We start from the raw sequence: 15,523 nt of genomic DNA, 5'->3' as shown, positions 1-15,523 counted from the left end.
TGCTGCTTTTTCTCTACAGAAATAACAGCTCTACCTTCACCTGTTTGCCTCTTTCCAGCCTTGCTGCCAAGGCAACAGCTCCACCTTCACTAAAGGATGCCCACAAAGTTTTCTGAACTTCTGTCAGTATGGCCACGTCGGTCTGCATCCCAAAATAATCACAGACTTCAATGCCAATTAGATGGTTCACATTAGACAAACAGTAGTCCCTGTGGGGACTCCTCCTGCCCTGGCATACAGAGAAGAACAAAAGCAAAAGCCTAATATAATTCTAAAAGCCATTCACACCAAAAGGACTCAGTTTAAACATAATATTTTGGGTAACTGTAGCTTTGTTTTCATATGATATATTGTCTTCAACATCACAAGAGTACTTCAAAACATTCCTAAATCTCTCAAGACTGAGGGACAAAACTGTTCCATTTGTGGGCTTTTTAATGAATAAAGTGCTTGAACACCTGATGTGACTTAGCAAAGGTGAACCGAGTCAGTGCAGAAAACAGCCACATCACATTTTCTCTCCAGCCACCACTTTGACTTTTATATATATTCCCGTTTCCCTCCCAAGCCAGCAATTTAATGTTCCTCCCTCACAGTGTAAACCCTGCAAATTCATTCTAAAATTTGAGTATACAAGGTTAAGAAAAGGTCAAGACAGTCCAAGTCCCTCTGTGCTAATTTAACATGAAGGAGACAATCCATTTCCCCTTCCCAAACATGCATTAAATGCAGAGCATCTTTAATGGCCTGGGAGTTTTCTCCTTGATGCTTCAAATATTCTTTCTAAATCACTAAGCTATGGATCTAACCTGTGTTATTTTTTTTTAACAAAATTAGAAATGACAGCTTTAAACAATCTTAATGTTATAATCAAATCAACAGGAATGTCATTAGCCTTCCCGACTGCCATTTTTCTTTTCTGATTAATATTGTGATTCCTGTAAGAAACACTCTTTTCTTAACCATTATAAACAACCAGTACATTAACCCCATGCAGATTGACTATTTCTGCCATGTACTGTTTACTATCCAAAGGAGAGGTCCCACCATTTCTCCCCTACCTCCTCAAAAATGTTCTTTCTCCCTCTCAATAAATTGACCCAGAAATATTTACTAACTATTGGTCATTTTACATTTTAAAATGAAAAAAACCCTGCAGAATTCAGCCACAAATTGATCTGTTTGCACAAGGATCTGGAATGTATCTGTTGCAAGGACTAGACAATACAAAGACAATACAAATCGTCAACTGAAGAGCCCCTGGCTTGTTTCTGAATATTTTTTCTTTTAGACAACCCAGAACACCAAGCAAGCAGCACTATTTACCCATTTCAGATCCTCTTTAACCTGAATACTTCTATCAAGTTTGTATGGGAAAATAAACTGGTAGCACTGACTAATCCATAACTGAATTAAGAAAGTGGCCAAACACTTGTAGACTCTACTTTAGCTATGCTAAAAAGAGCTGCCTGCTTAGTGGATGTTCAACAATCTCTGAAAATCATGTGTTTAGCCATAACATCACTGAATTGTTCTTACTAAGTGTTTCTTCCCCAGCGAATCACCTTCTGGTTCTTATCCTATATGCCCCAGCACGGGAACCATGACTAACAATTATTAGCACCTAATAAGTCTAGTGAAGAACTAAGACACAAAGATTACTAGCTTTCAAATATTTTTGTTTGTTTATTTGTTTAATCTTAGTGGAAAGAAATGAAGCAATAAAATGTTTCTCTGCTGATTGTGCTTTGTTTTCATGGACAAAGCCTCTGGCCTACCAGACAGTTTAGGTCAGAAGCCCCTCTCTATGTTAGTGAGCCTTAACCCAAAACAACCAAGTGACATTAATTCAGAAAAGCCAGGGACCTCCTATTGCCATTTCAACTGGTTTTCTTCTGGAAGATCAACTCCTTTGGACAATGTTTTATGTTTGCAACTATGTGAAGCACCTATAGCTTAAAGAAGCACTATGAATCCCACCTAGAACTGCTTCTAGATCTGGAATGTGCATGGTAACAACCAAAAAGAAATGAGGGGCAGCAAGAGATGTCCCCCAGCAATACAAGCCACACAGGGGCCAGCTTTTACATTCTGCTTTGTTATCCATAGTCAAACACGTAAATGACAAGTAAAGCCCCTTCCTGCAGTGCTTAGGAGTGCCAGTGAATCAAAAAATTCAGAAATTTTTTATTGTTGTTGTTGTTGTTAAAAAATTCTGGTTTAGGCTCAAATCCATATTTTAAGAATTTCTTTGTAAATGTGAGATAATTCTTAGTTTAGTTTAAAATAGGAAGAGAAGAAGAAATCTTGTGTTACTTTATGCTGTTTACCATTATTGACAGATGTCTGAATGTACTTTTCAAGAGCAGTTGAGGCCATTTCCTAACAAATAAAAAAGATCCTGAGCAATGTGCTTAAGTGCAGGGGTGTATCTGATCCAGCTGCTTCAGGTTTCCAGACCATCCAGCAATGGAAAGAGATGCAATAGGGGGCCAGCTTTAACATTCTGCTTTGTTATCCATAGTCAAACAAGTCAATGGATGGTGGAGCCCCTTCCTGCAGCGCTTAGGAGTGCCAGTGAATCAAAAAGGCATTATGGGAGACACTGTCGTGGTTTAAAAATTAAAGTTAGCAATTTATAGTCTACCAAAATTGCAGCTGGAACTACGCTGTAAATTCTCCCATGCCACCTACTGGTGCCTTCTTTATCTACCAACTGTATTTTATAGAAAGCCACATAAATGAGGTGCATTTATGGATAGTGTTCAAACTCATTTTTTGGTGGACTTAATTGGAAAGACACAAGGTTCAGTCCAAAACACAGGATCTCTCTGTTTAGGTACCTTAAAAGTTAATTAATTATTACTGCTGGCAGCTTCAAGACCCCACAAAGATGGTGAGAAGCAACATGAAGGAATTCAGGACAGAAAATGCTGCTCAGTACTAATGCAAATCTGCCACAAAAAGGGCAGGGAAGCCAAACCACCTCACACAACCCCCCCGAGAGATAATGTGAGAGCAAACCTCTGTTTGCTGCTCTCCAGAACACAGCTCCTCCTGCAATCCCACAGCCAACACAGCCAGGACTGCTCATGATCCTACTGGTATCATGACTATTTTCTTGGCTGGGCATAAAATGGAAGAAGGGAAAAAAAATTGGTTTTGCTTAATCAACCCAAACTACTTTTTTTATTATTTAACATTAAAAATTAGAGTCCATCCTCCTCTATTTAAAAGGAGAGCTGTCAGGTTCTGACCTAAGTCTAACCAAAAGGAGGGATGGGGAGGAGAAGGGGGGAGTTGGGAAAAATCAATGAATCTACACTAATAAAGGTTATAGGAGTAAAATTTACGCTGGATGCAAGTATGATCCTGTAGTCTTTTTATTTTTTTGGCATGCTGCCCCAGTATGATTTACGTCGAGATAACATGATGGAGCCTCCACCATTGAAAGGAATTAAATAAAAATGCAATAAAGGAGTACAAAATCAATCCGCTTACAGTTTTGTTTAATAAAAATTCATGAAGGATGGGCGGGCAGGCCCATAAGAAATACACCAGTTCAATGAGGGGGCTCTATCAAGCCCACAGCCATTAGAGTGTAGCAGCAGGATAGGATTATTGAACATTAGCATGAGTTAGCTGTGTGCCAGTGTGTTGAATATGCCTCAGTTCCCCCATCATTCCAAGCTCTGTCATTGCTGCCAGTCAATAGCGCATCTATCACCTGAAATAACGGCCAAGAAAAGTACAAAAGATGGGGATTTGACCTTGACTGAGAAGCTGATCCATGGGGATTTTCCAACAGGGGCAGCTGTTTTTTCAGACAGGATGCTGGGACTAAAACCCCACAGTGGACCCAGCCTATCCCTGGACATCAGCAGGTTACCAAGTGATTTCCCCAGCTGAGTTTGGGTCCCCAGTTGTCACTTCTCACAGCTGAGGGAAACTTCTGTCCTCTGGAGACATTTGCCCTAATGATAAGTTAGCATTTGTTTCCTTAACTACAGGCTGAGGCCTGAATACACAGACAAACAAGGATGCCCTATGGCATGGTAAAAAATTAATTGCAAAATCCTTTAGCCACCCTGATTTTGTAAGAGGAGCTGTGAGGCTTAGCTTCACCCTTTCCCTCCAATGGGCATTTTAAAAACTATTGCTTACAGTCATCTTGACAAAAAGAGGATTTTAGTGATCATAGGGTACATAGATGAGCATTTGAGAACAGAACTTGGCCAAATCCATGCAGCATTTCTGTGGTTTTCCACCAATTTGACCAATAGAGGAACAGAACTATTTCAATTTCTACCTGAGCAAACCATCTTGTTTTCAGAACATTCATTTGCTCTATGCTAAAATTCACACTCTTCAGGTTTTCTTATTATCACACAGAGTTCAAGTGAAAACATGGCTGAAAAAATGGATGTGTGCCTTGCATGAGCAAAAGTGAACTTGGAAGTCAGGTGTGAACATTCCCACTGTAAGTGCTCACAAAATACACTGAGTATGTGATGTCACCTAGTGGTCAGGACACACGGGCCTGACAGGCAATTAACATTTTCTGCTAATTCCTCCACTAGCTGGAGGTACCTGCTGATACTTCCCAAGGTGCTTATCAAATAAAGGCCACTCCAAGCCAGGGTGAGGTAGATTTAGCTTTACACGCTCCTGTGATGGGATGTGTGCAGAAACAGAGGGATGTGACTCATTTCCTCCAACACCAGCAACTGCTAATTCCAAACTCCTTCTTCCCTGTACTCAAGTCAAGACCAAAAAGTTAAACCAACCTTTTTCAACCACCAGCAGTGCTATCATCATGCTGCAAGTTCTGCAGACACTCAGGAGCAGATAAAAGCACAGAACTCATCAGACTCTATAAATTATCCCTCCAAGAAATTCCTCTTGGAGAACAGCTGGGAACAACTCCACAGCCTCAGACACATTGCAGCTTGTGCCAGCCACGCACTGGGTTTGCTGGGCTGGTTGAACTGCCCACACCTTTCCCCCAGCAGAGGGAATTCATGCCCAGGAAAGCATTTCAGCTTAGCTCTCCCTACACCAGTCCTGGGGCAGCTCAGCTGGCTGACTCTGCCCCAAGCACTGACCACCTAGGAGCACAGGCAAAAGGCAAAATGCTGCATTAGCCCATTCCTCCCCAAATGAAGCTTTAGGCCAAGCAAAACCGCCCTGCCAGTTTTTCCTGGTAGGCTTTTCTTGGCTGTTCCAGTACGTTGACTTGAAGGACAATAACCTCTAGCTTGTTTAACAACTTGTCCCTGCTGTGTAATTACACTTCTTTTAATTGGCTCGTGGGGTTTAATCATCCCCTGGGACTCAGCTTGCAGCATTTCTCATTAAGTGCCAGCGCACACTCGTGTTCTGAGGGCAGGGGGACGTGCTGCAGAGCTGCACACGGGGGAGGCTCTCTGAGCATCCAAAAGGAAAGGCTCACAGCAGAGCTCCCAGCCACGTACAGACACACACAGTGCTCTGAGCCAGCTACACCCGCCTGGAGAGCACAGCCAGCTCTGCATCCCCGGGGAGAGGCAGCCAGCCCTGCTCACATCCACTTTCAACTTGTTGGAACAACTAGAGGAGGCAGAGCACACCGAGGATTGAGAAACCACAGAGAGGAAGACTCCTGGCAGAGGCATAGATGGGTGGATATAGGAGCCATGCTGAGCCCCTTACACAAGAAACTTCTCCCAGTTACCTCCCTCAGCCTCAACCGTTCCAGCATTTCTCTCAGAAGTTTTCAAACTTCAGCTGATGTCAAAATTATATTTAAAAATATATCTAAATTACTCCCACAGTAATATTAATATTTTTCATTTTATGCCAAGTGCCTTTGTGCCCTCCTGGAGCACAGGAGCAAGTCCAGAGGAAGCTACAAAGATGATCAGAGAGCTGGAGCACCTGTGCTTTGGAGACAGGCTGGGAGCAATGGGTCATTGGCTTGGAGAAGACAAGGCTTCAGAGAGATCTTAGAGCCTTTTCAGTGCTTAAAGGGGCCACAAGAGATCTGGAGGGGAACTTTCTACAGAGGCAGATGGTGATAGGGCAAGGGGAGAATGTTTAAAGGACTAAAAGAAGGGAGAAGAGATTTAGATTTGATGTTAGAAAGAAATTTTTCCCTGTGAGGGTGGGGATGCCCTGGCACAGGTGCCCAGAGCGGCTGTGGCTGCCCCTGGATCCCTGGCAGTGTCCAAGGCCAGGCTGGACAGGGCTTGGAGCAGCCTGGGATAGGGGAAGGTGTCCCTGCCCTGGCAGGGGCTGGGACTGGGTGGGCTTTAAGGACCCTTCCCACCCAAAGCAGTGTGTGATTCTGTCCAGCAAGGTGGGCTGCACAGAGGAAGTCTCTGCTTGGAGGTGACTGCTACATCCTGAGCAGTCAGCACCAAGGGCTGCTCACAGGGGGATGAGCCAAGGACACGATGCATTGCAGAAAATTGAAAAGGATTTTTGACATTTGCTGAAGGAACAACACTACGTTAAACTTGTACTGGCAGGGCCTTGAGATCCAAGTAGTTTTCTATTACTTCTCAGCCATGCTCGGCCGGTTTGTTTGATTTTTCCATCAGAATCCTGCAGCTCAGTTCACTTTACCAGAGGGGGAAGTTGCTGGGAAAGGGACTAAGAAACAAGAATCTGTCAAAGAGTTGTTTTATTTCCTACAGCACTGGCTGACTGACCAAAATCCTATAAAAAAAAAATAGAAAAGAAAAAAAGTCAAATTCAGGAAAAAGCCCTGAACGTGTCAAGGCTTTTGGAACAAATGGCACAATAGGTTTTTCCTGTAGCTATAGGCATGTATTTCTTCTTATTTTTTATTTATTTATTTAAGCCCCTGTAACACACCATTTCCCCCAAAGGGCTGCAAAGGTTCAAAGGCTTTGAGAGCACCAATAAATCATGACCACATAAATGTCCTGTAGTGAAGTTTGATTCTTATTTACCCGGGGTCTTTGGGCCAGTGCTCAGTCTGTGTTGGAGAAGGCAGATTTACTTCTCCTGAGATGCCCTCAATTCACAGAGTGCTCATCTTTCAAGCAGCACTGCTCCAGCCTCAGCTGCCAAAACACTTCTAGCTGCAAGTTTCCATCATTTGCTTTATCACACTTCCCTTTCCCCTCCCAGATACTGGTCTAAACTCAGTTATGTTTAGAAATACCTTGTGAGTGGCCAGACTGTGAGTCAATGAATCTCTGTAAATCACTGCCATATGCACAAGAATTTCAGCCTTTAGTGAGCTTTCTTCTTAGGCCACCTCTAGCCATGATTCCCTCTCTAAAATAACCCTCAGGACGGTGGCATGTTGTATAGCATGTAGGAAACCCAGCACAGGTATAAGCAGGCTACAGGAGTGGGGTGTAAGAAAAAGAGCATTAAAAACAGGACAGAAATACTTTGTCCCGTTTTTCAAAAAAAGCAGTATTTCAGTCTCCACTCTACAGCAAGGATGATCTGCTCATCCAACTCTGCTAAGAGGAAAACAGGATCAGCAACAGAAATCCCAGCAGTTTGATTAAAGCAAACAGCTAATAGTGTAGCTCTTTCTTCACTTTTTTTTCTGTTGGGTGACTTAATCTAACATTCATTTTCTAATGTCAATGAATATTTACTCCCACTCCACTTTGAAGTACCCTTTTTAATTATTCACAGTTAGTACAACTGCAGGTATTCACCAGCAATTTGTGAACGGAGTCCATGTTAATTTTCTGGAAGCATTTTTTCTGACAGGAAACAGAAACAACACCCAGAGAAGTAAATTAACTCATATAACTTAAAATTAAAAGATTACAGATGATTTTTCAGATGTGTACATGGAAAATTAAGAACTAGAGACAACTAATTATAGCAAGCCATTTTGCTATAGAACCATAAATTTTTTGAGACAAACAGAAAAAAGTGTTCAAGCACCAAAGAAACATCACAGTTCTGTGCATCACCCATTAGAGACACATAAATTTGCCAGACAGAATAACCAAAAACAACTCTTTGCTTCAGTGGAACGTGGCTGGGACATACGTAGGTTCAGCTGCAGAGGGAACACACGTAGAGAATCTCAGCCTCAGACAACAGCCTTGAACCCTGCAGGAATCTGCACAGCTCTGCTTTTAGGAAAGGCCTTTTGTCATTAATAGCTTAAAACTGTTGAAGGGAAATGTTGGCAAAACCCCAGCAGCAGATTTGAGTTCATTCTGTAACCTGAAAAACAGGTGGGTGAATTAATCGGCAGCCAAGACCACTTTGTTCCACTCCATGAAAAAAGGCAAAGCCTAAATGGGGATCTAGCATGCTCTGAATTATATCTATTTGACTTTTATTTAATTTGCCTTAGTTTTTCCCGCTCTCTTTTGTCTGGAGAGTGCAGAAGCTCCTGGCCAGAAGACCTGCTATTTAGCTTATACATTTAAAGTAATGTAAATGCATTTCAGGCTGCTTTTATTTATGCTGTAATTGGTTGGGAGTTATTTTAGTAAATAAATAAAGGCAGCTAAACACTTGTTTTGTAGCCATATCTTCCAAGGGTTTTGGTCAGGTATTGGTCACATTATCCTATGATGTTTGTGTTGTGTGCTCTGGATGACAAGTTTATTGGAAAATGAACAAGAGCCCCTCTCCCAGCCACTGACAGCAAAAATCCATCTCTAACATAACAGACAGATATAATTGTTGTGCACCCTGTTAGACACGCCAAGTGATTGATACAATGCAAAAAGGAGTGGGGTGAAATTATGATGATCTATAAAGATCTTTCTGGAACAGAGAAAGAGGAAGAGAATCATTTTTAATATGATTAATATTGCAGCAGAGAGGGGGAGAAAGGAAAGAGATGGGATTTGTTCCCTGCTATAACACTCTACTCCCAGGCAATACTGCTTAGCAGAAAAGCCTTCCAGCTGAGGGCTATGAAACAGTTATCACTGGTAGGTGATTAAGTTACTAATTCTTCAGGGAGAAGACATTTAGAGGCCCATATTAAAGGAGAGCGAGGCAAAATTACATTCCGTTTCAATTTAGTTTAGCAATTCTAGTGATTTAGTTAAATGAAAAGCAATTGTTCCAATTAATAGTATTGAATGTTATTCATCAAAAGTGTCAAAACAGCTGTGTTGGTGCATTAGTAACCTATTCTCTTGTCAGAGATATGGATAATTCCCCGGGATTGCACGAGGGGAATGGCAGAGCAGGCAGGAGCCCCGCCGCACATCCCGCAGCGATAATGACTGCGGGGTCATGGAGCTGCTGTGTTCTCCAGCGGCTCCACACCGGCCTGGGAAGGACAGCTGGGGTTCAGCAGGCCAGGGGATGATCCCAAACACACCAGTCTGGATTTCTCCCTCCCCAGTGCCGTCCCACAAGCGTCCTTCAGGATGGTCTGGCAGGGCAGCGCAGCCCCGCGAGGGGCAGAGCAAAGGCAGCTGCTCCTCTGCTCCCCATCCCACTCCTTCCTCAGGGCTTTGTGCAGGAAGGGGTGACACCTCCACCTTGCTTTGCCTCAAGCTGGTGCAGGAACAATTAGGAAGCCAAGCCCCAACAAGTGCCAAGCACTATTTTGATCCATGCTGGGTCCTCGGCAGAGACAGCGGCCCTGCAGCAGCTTTTCTCATGGAGCTCATCCATCAAAACAGTGATTAAGGAGCTAAGAGGAAAAGTTTGGACATAACCCCTGAATACAATGGGGTAATAAAACACAATGGTGCTGCTGGCCTGGGAATATGACACTCTGGCACAAGACAGAACTTTCTATTTTGGGATAAACAGATCCCGGTCCGAACATGGCGGAGGGCATCCTGGAGCTCATTAATCTGTATGGGAATGACAGAGACAGGATAACAGGTCTGATAGGGGTTTCCTCCAGCCTTTTCCTCGCACCATGCAGGCCTCTGCAGCCACCTCAGCTATCTCCACTCAATAAGGCTTTATACACTTCCTCCCACGACCCATAATTGCCATTTCAGTGCAGGCGATACTATCGCCTTCCTTTCCTTTCAAATTTCCATAGCCTTTCTAGGGGAGATTAGAAAATCCTGTCTTTTTTGGACTCTGCTGTTTGTTTTCTCCAGGAGCTAAAGAAAAACAAATGCATGCCGTGTAGCTGAGCTGAAGGACAAGGGAAGAAATGGTGCTAAGGGCCCAGCAGGAACCTGCTGCAGCCTGTGCTTCTCCCTACCCAGGGTGATGCCTTCATCCTCCTCAGGGCAAGGCAACCACAGCCCACAGGGCAATGGTGAGATCCTTCAGGTCACACCACATGCCAAGAACTGCAACAGTCTCTTGTGTCAAAAGATGTGTCTGTTATTTTTTTAAAGTTAGTTAGCAGATAAAATCAACAAAAATGTGGGTATATTCAAGGAGAAATGGAGTTAGAGACCTAAAGTGAAAGACAACTCTGCTTTTTATCCCTGCCTCTGGAGGTACCCTTCAGGCCACACCATCCAACCTTCCTTGTGAAGGTAACAAGGCTTGGCAATGTGACTTTTGCTTCCTCTTCCCTACTCCAGTGACTGCCAGGATCACACCCCAGCAGTTACCCTGCTCTAAAACACACTGAAACAGCCCAGTGCTCCTGCTGAGCACAAGCTAAAGTCAGTGCAGAGCATCACATCACACCAGCACTGCTGGAATTGAAGTGTTTCTTTACAGAAAGGGGAATAATCTCTCTTATCTGTGCAAGCCAAACAGTTTGTTATCACCTGCTCACACTCAGAGGAGGAGTAAGGCTTGAGAAACCTGTAGCTGCAAAAACCTTCCCCAGCTTTACACGTAAAAGTGTATAAATCAAGTACCCTGACTAGGTTTGGCACTCCACAAAATCCCCTTTAAGCCCTAGCCTGGAACTGTACCTCGTACACAAGCTTTTATCATAAGAGCTTGAAAGCACACAGAAAGAGCACCTTAACTCCCGGGCTCTGGGTTTTGTTATGAGCTCTGGTGCTCTGTGCTCAGGAGCAAGGCTGCTGAAATACAGCTCCAAGCCAGAGCCATGAACTAAATCCCCCCTTGCTGCTCCCAGCACAGGGGAGTGACACGCTGGAGGTCCACGCTCAGCTTCTGCAGAACACACATGTTAACTTCAGAGAAGAACAGAAAAGCACTGTGGAGGCCTCTCCATATTCCAATTCAACTTTTTGGCATGAAAGAAGATTATTTTTGGCAACTCTTATTTTCTCAATCCTGCTCAGGATGGTAGGATTTTAAATGTCTGCAGGGCACAGGAGGTTACTGATAATAAAAGTGTGCATTTTAATATACCAGAATAAATACAGATATGCCTATTTTGGTGCACATGGCTTCATCTTAGCTGTATTTCAAATATGCCACATAACATTTATTATGAAAAATAATTAAAGAACCCCTCATTAATTATTTGTATTACCATAGCACCTAAGGGCATTAATCACACATCAAGGCATCATTCAGCAAACACTGCCAGAACACAGTCTGCCCAAAATCAAAATCCAGGGCAATGAAAAGAAAACAACTGCACAGAAATATAAGAATGCATGTGCTGTAGAAAGCATGGGGTGATGGCTTTAGTCAGCAGGAGAGGCAGCAGAAAAACCATGTCCTCTGCCATCAAATTACCTGTGTACAGCCCAGGTGAGGGAGGTTTTAAAGAGAGGTTGGATGACGATTGAGGGTCAATAAGTGATCAGAATATTGGAAGCCAAACCCAAGGAGAAGATGTGGAAGAAAGTGGGCAACTTGGAGGTGTTGTGATGCAGAGCCCAGAGAGACAACACTAAGCAGCCAGGTAGAGTTTGAGACAAGTTATGGATCAAGAGGACTCCTGGAAGATCCTTTCCAGCCCACTCCTTTGACTTCACAGCAGTTAAAATAATTTTAAAACAGACAGAAAAGTTCCAACACCAAGTTTGTTAAACAGGCTCAAACATCAAATATTTCATTACAAATTAGCACCAACACTATCCCCTCACTCTGGGAAGCCAGGGCACAAATGTGTGGGGAACAGCACTTCACCCATGACAGACCCCCAGGCAACAAATCAAAGCTTCAGCATTCCTCAAAATCATTATCTCCTGCCAAAGCTAAACCCCAGTAATAAACAAATACCAACTTCTGCTCAAAAAATGGAGCCAAAGCCAAAAATAAAAGCTCAGAGCCTGCTGAGCTGGTGAGTAGTAGCTAATACACCAGGTGAGCTCTTCCCACATCTTCAGCTCCTACACCAGCCCCAAAGCTCGGTTCTAGCACGTGCCCAGCACAGGCTGGGAGCTGCCATTCATCCCTAACCATCATTGTGACTACCCCATCTCTTGGAAAATGGGATGTGTCTTCATGTGGTTAGAGAAAACAGATGTATCTTGTGAAGTGAGCTGAGCAGCAAACAAAGCTGATCCCTCCTACACACATGAGGTTTTGAGATTTTGGTGTATTAAATAAAAACAAATTTATGTCTCAAAAGCCACTGTTGTATTTCACATGCCCCATTTTCCTCTCAAGGGGAAGCTCTTGCATTAAATTGTCAAGTAGAACCGAACAAAAACTGCTGCACACAGAGATGATAGTGAAAGATGAAATTATTGTAATATAGCACATTACCAAGTATGAAATAAACTACTGTATTTTCTTAAATGCCTATTTTATTTGGTCACTTTTGTTAGATTTGGTTCAAAATAAAAACAGGCTTATACAGAGCTGAATAATTTAAAGTGTTGTCTTCATTAAATAAAAATTTAAAAATGAAAATAAAAAACCATGAAATGCCCCATTTCCCTGGGGGAAAAAAAAAGTCAAATATAAAACCAGACCAACTTCCCATTCAAAACCTAAAAGAACTGTTCTCCCAAACCTGACTGTACAGAGGATTTATTTTTTTTTAATTATTTAGGTGCATTCTCAGAAGTTAATCAACTAATCTCCTTCTCGATTTCCTAAACCAAGAAAAGGCCAGATGTAGTAATCTATTACAGACACGATATAATTGTACTGTAATCATAACAGAACAATATCTGCACATATGCTTTTGTTAAGCATGGGGCACAGCCTGACACTACTCATTAAGAAACAAATGGAACATTCAACCACGGCTTTCATTTGATCTTACAAAGATAAGCCTCAGTATTGTTATTCCGGATTTTGTGTGTGTGTGTGTGCAGGACACAAAAGCATTCTCTCTCACAATTGAAAAAAGAAAATAAAACCAAAGCAAACAGGTCTACATGGGCAATTGACCAGTGGAACAGTATATTCTGCTATTATCAGTCTGCAATAACTTAAAAGTCACTCCAAGCACAGAATTAACACCAAAAAGAAAGCCTAAAACAGTTATTTCGCCCTACTAGAGGCTTGCTGGCCATTTTTCTTATGCACAACATTTTTCACTATCACATCAGTGGTATTTTACACAGCATTGTACTGACTGGCATTGTAATTTAAACCTTGTCTGTGCCCTGTCTATGAAAACTTCTCAGCATAACTAGCAGCAATAGCAGAAAGGGAAATTTCAAACAAGCAGCTGGTGTTGCTTTAGAACTTTCTGAAGAGTGTGCCTGGCAGGAAAGCAGTTAAAAAGCAGCAACATGAAATTGCATATGATACAGCACAGTGATGCTACTGCATTATAAATAATGCTGAGGGATGCATTATTTATATATCTAATATTGGGCTCTCTTATGAAGAAAGCTTCTTTCTCCAGTTTGTCTCCATTAGTAATAGGCAGACAGGATCACACAGCAGAGATCGGAAGGAGACATGGAAATTCAGGGAAATTTGGGAGGCAAAACACAGAAAAACAGTGAGTGGAGCACTCTATTGCATTTCCTTGGTTTAATAAGTTGGAAATCTCTGAAGGTTAGGATCTCACCTTTCATTCATTTAAACATTCAATAGGGGAAAAAAAATTGGATGTTTATTTGAGCCTTATCCCAAGTCTGTGTTCTTTAACAGCTGCAGGGCTGGCACGGAAATTCTTTGAGATTTCTGGCACCTCCACGTCTGATCACTGTTTTAAACCAAAACTGGAGAAATGCTCTACCCCATAAAAGTGTTTAAATTGGCTCTTGCAAGAGAGTGGAGCCTCCAGCCCCACAGCGAGCTCAATCTTGTAATACACTCATTTTCTGTTCCTGTGTTGAGTACAGCACTTTGCACAGATCCAGTAGAAATGCTGCTGCTACAAGCACCTCTTTCCTCTCTGCACTGGAAACTCCACCAGCAATTTGTCATCAAGTGTAACTATGAGGATGAAAGCACAAATAAACCCTCTGGTTAGCCCAGGTCAGGGCACCAATGGGGCCAAATCCAATTTTTGGTACCACCAACACTTTTCCCTTCAGCCAAAAGTTACCAGCTGTAGATAAATGCCTGGAACAACTTTTTATCTGCCCCTTATCCCACTGAGTTTCACATCATGGTGCCAGATGTCCACCAGAGCCACCTTTCCTTGCCATCAACATACAAAGCTGAGATATGGAGAGAGATCCCAGCCACCCATGGGCACCACATGGCAATAGATTTCTCTGGAGTTTGGGTGGACAACCAGATTGGTCTGCAAGAAATAAATCAGTTCCAGTAGGCCAGAAACTGCTCTCAACAATGAGCACAGAGATGTTGTGGATATTAATGAGCCCCACCACTCTCTAATCCAGCCCAGGCAGGGCCTTGGGGCAAATTAAAGTGCTCTGGTGCTTTGCTGCTGTTGTTGCTTCAGTCCAGCTTTACCTCATAAAAGCAAACTAGGCCTGTGCTTGGGACCATGGTGCTGACAGTCACATGAGCTCATCCTTACAGTTCTCCTTTGTTCTTGGAGCTGCAGAAGAAAAAAAGGCTTGAAGACCAAATGGGACAATAATCCCAAAAGATAGCTGGTGGGTGCTTCTTTTTGAAGTACATTTCATGAAACCATTCACTCCAAACCCACTGTTTTGGAAACTTGCTTTCACAATCCTATGCTCCAAGGTCCCAGAGTGTCCAAATTCCACACACTATTGCTGAAAATGTTTTATAGTTCCATGTCTAACTGAACCAGCCTCCAAAAACCACCCTAATTAAAACCCAGTAAAACAGCTCAAAAATTAGGGTGACCAGTGGGAACAAACTGAGGTTTTCTCCAAGTCCAAATCTTCCTTATACATATTTTCAAAGCAGTGTTTAAGCACATCTAGTCACATTTTGGTTCACCCCTGCAGGTCTTTTGCTGCCTCTTCATCTTTATTAACAAAACATTTGAGGGCAGGAGGTTCTCAGCTCAAGCTCCACAATGAAGGGGTCAAAGCCTCTTCTTCCCACCTGATTCCTCAGAGTAGCACAGGTAGGGAAAATAATTGGGATCATCCCATTTACATCCCTACAGTAATTTTTCCTGAATGCTTCCAACTAAGGCCAAAACACCCCCCAACCTAAAACCAGTAACATGAGAAACATGTTCCTTTTAAAGTGTTCTGGACTTCCCTAGCTGGGCACAGGAGTTGAAGACATAGGCTGAGCACACCCTGCAGCTTCCAAACTGAAAGCACATGAGGGATGCTCAGACTGTGTTACACAAATCAGACTC

This window comes from Taeniopygia guttata, chromosome 20 (assembly GCF_048771995.1).
Source record: "Taeniopygia guttata chromosome 20, bTaeGut7.mat, whole genome shotgun sequence".
Classification (NCBI taxonomy): Eukaryota; Metazoa; Chordata; class Aves; order Passeriformes; family Estrildidae; genus Taeniopygia; species Taeniopygia guttata.
Note: the sequence above shows the minus strand (reverse complement) of the source record.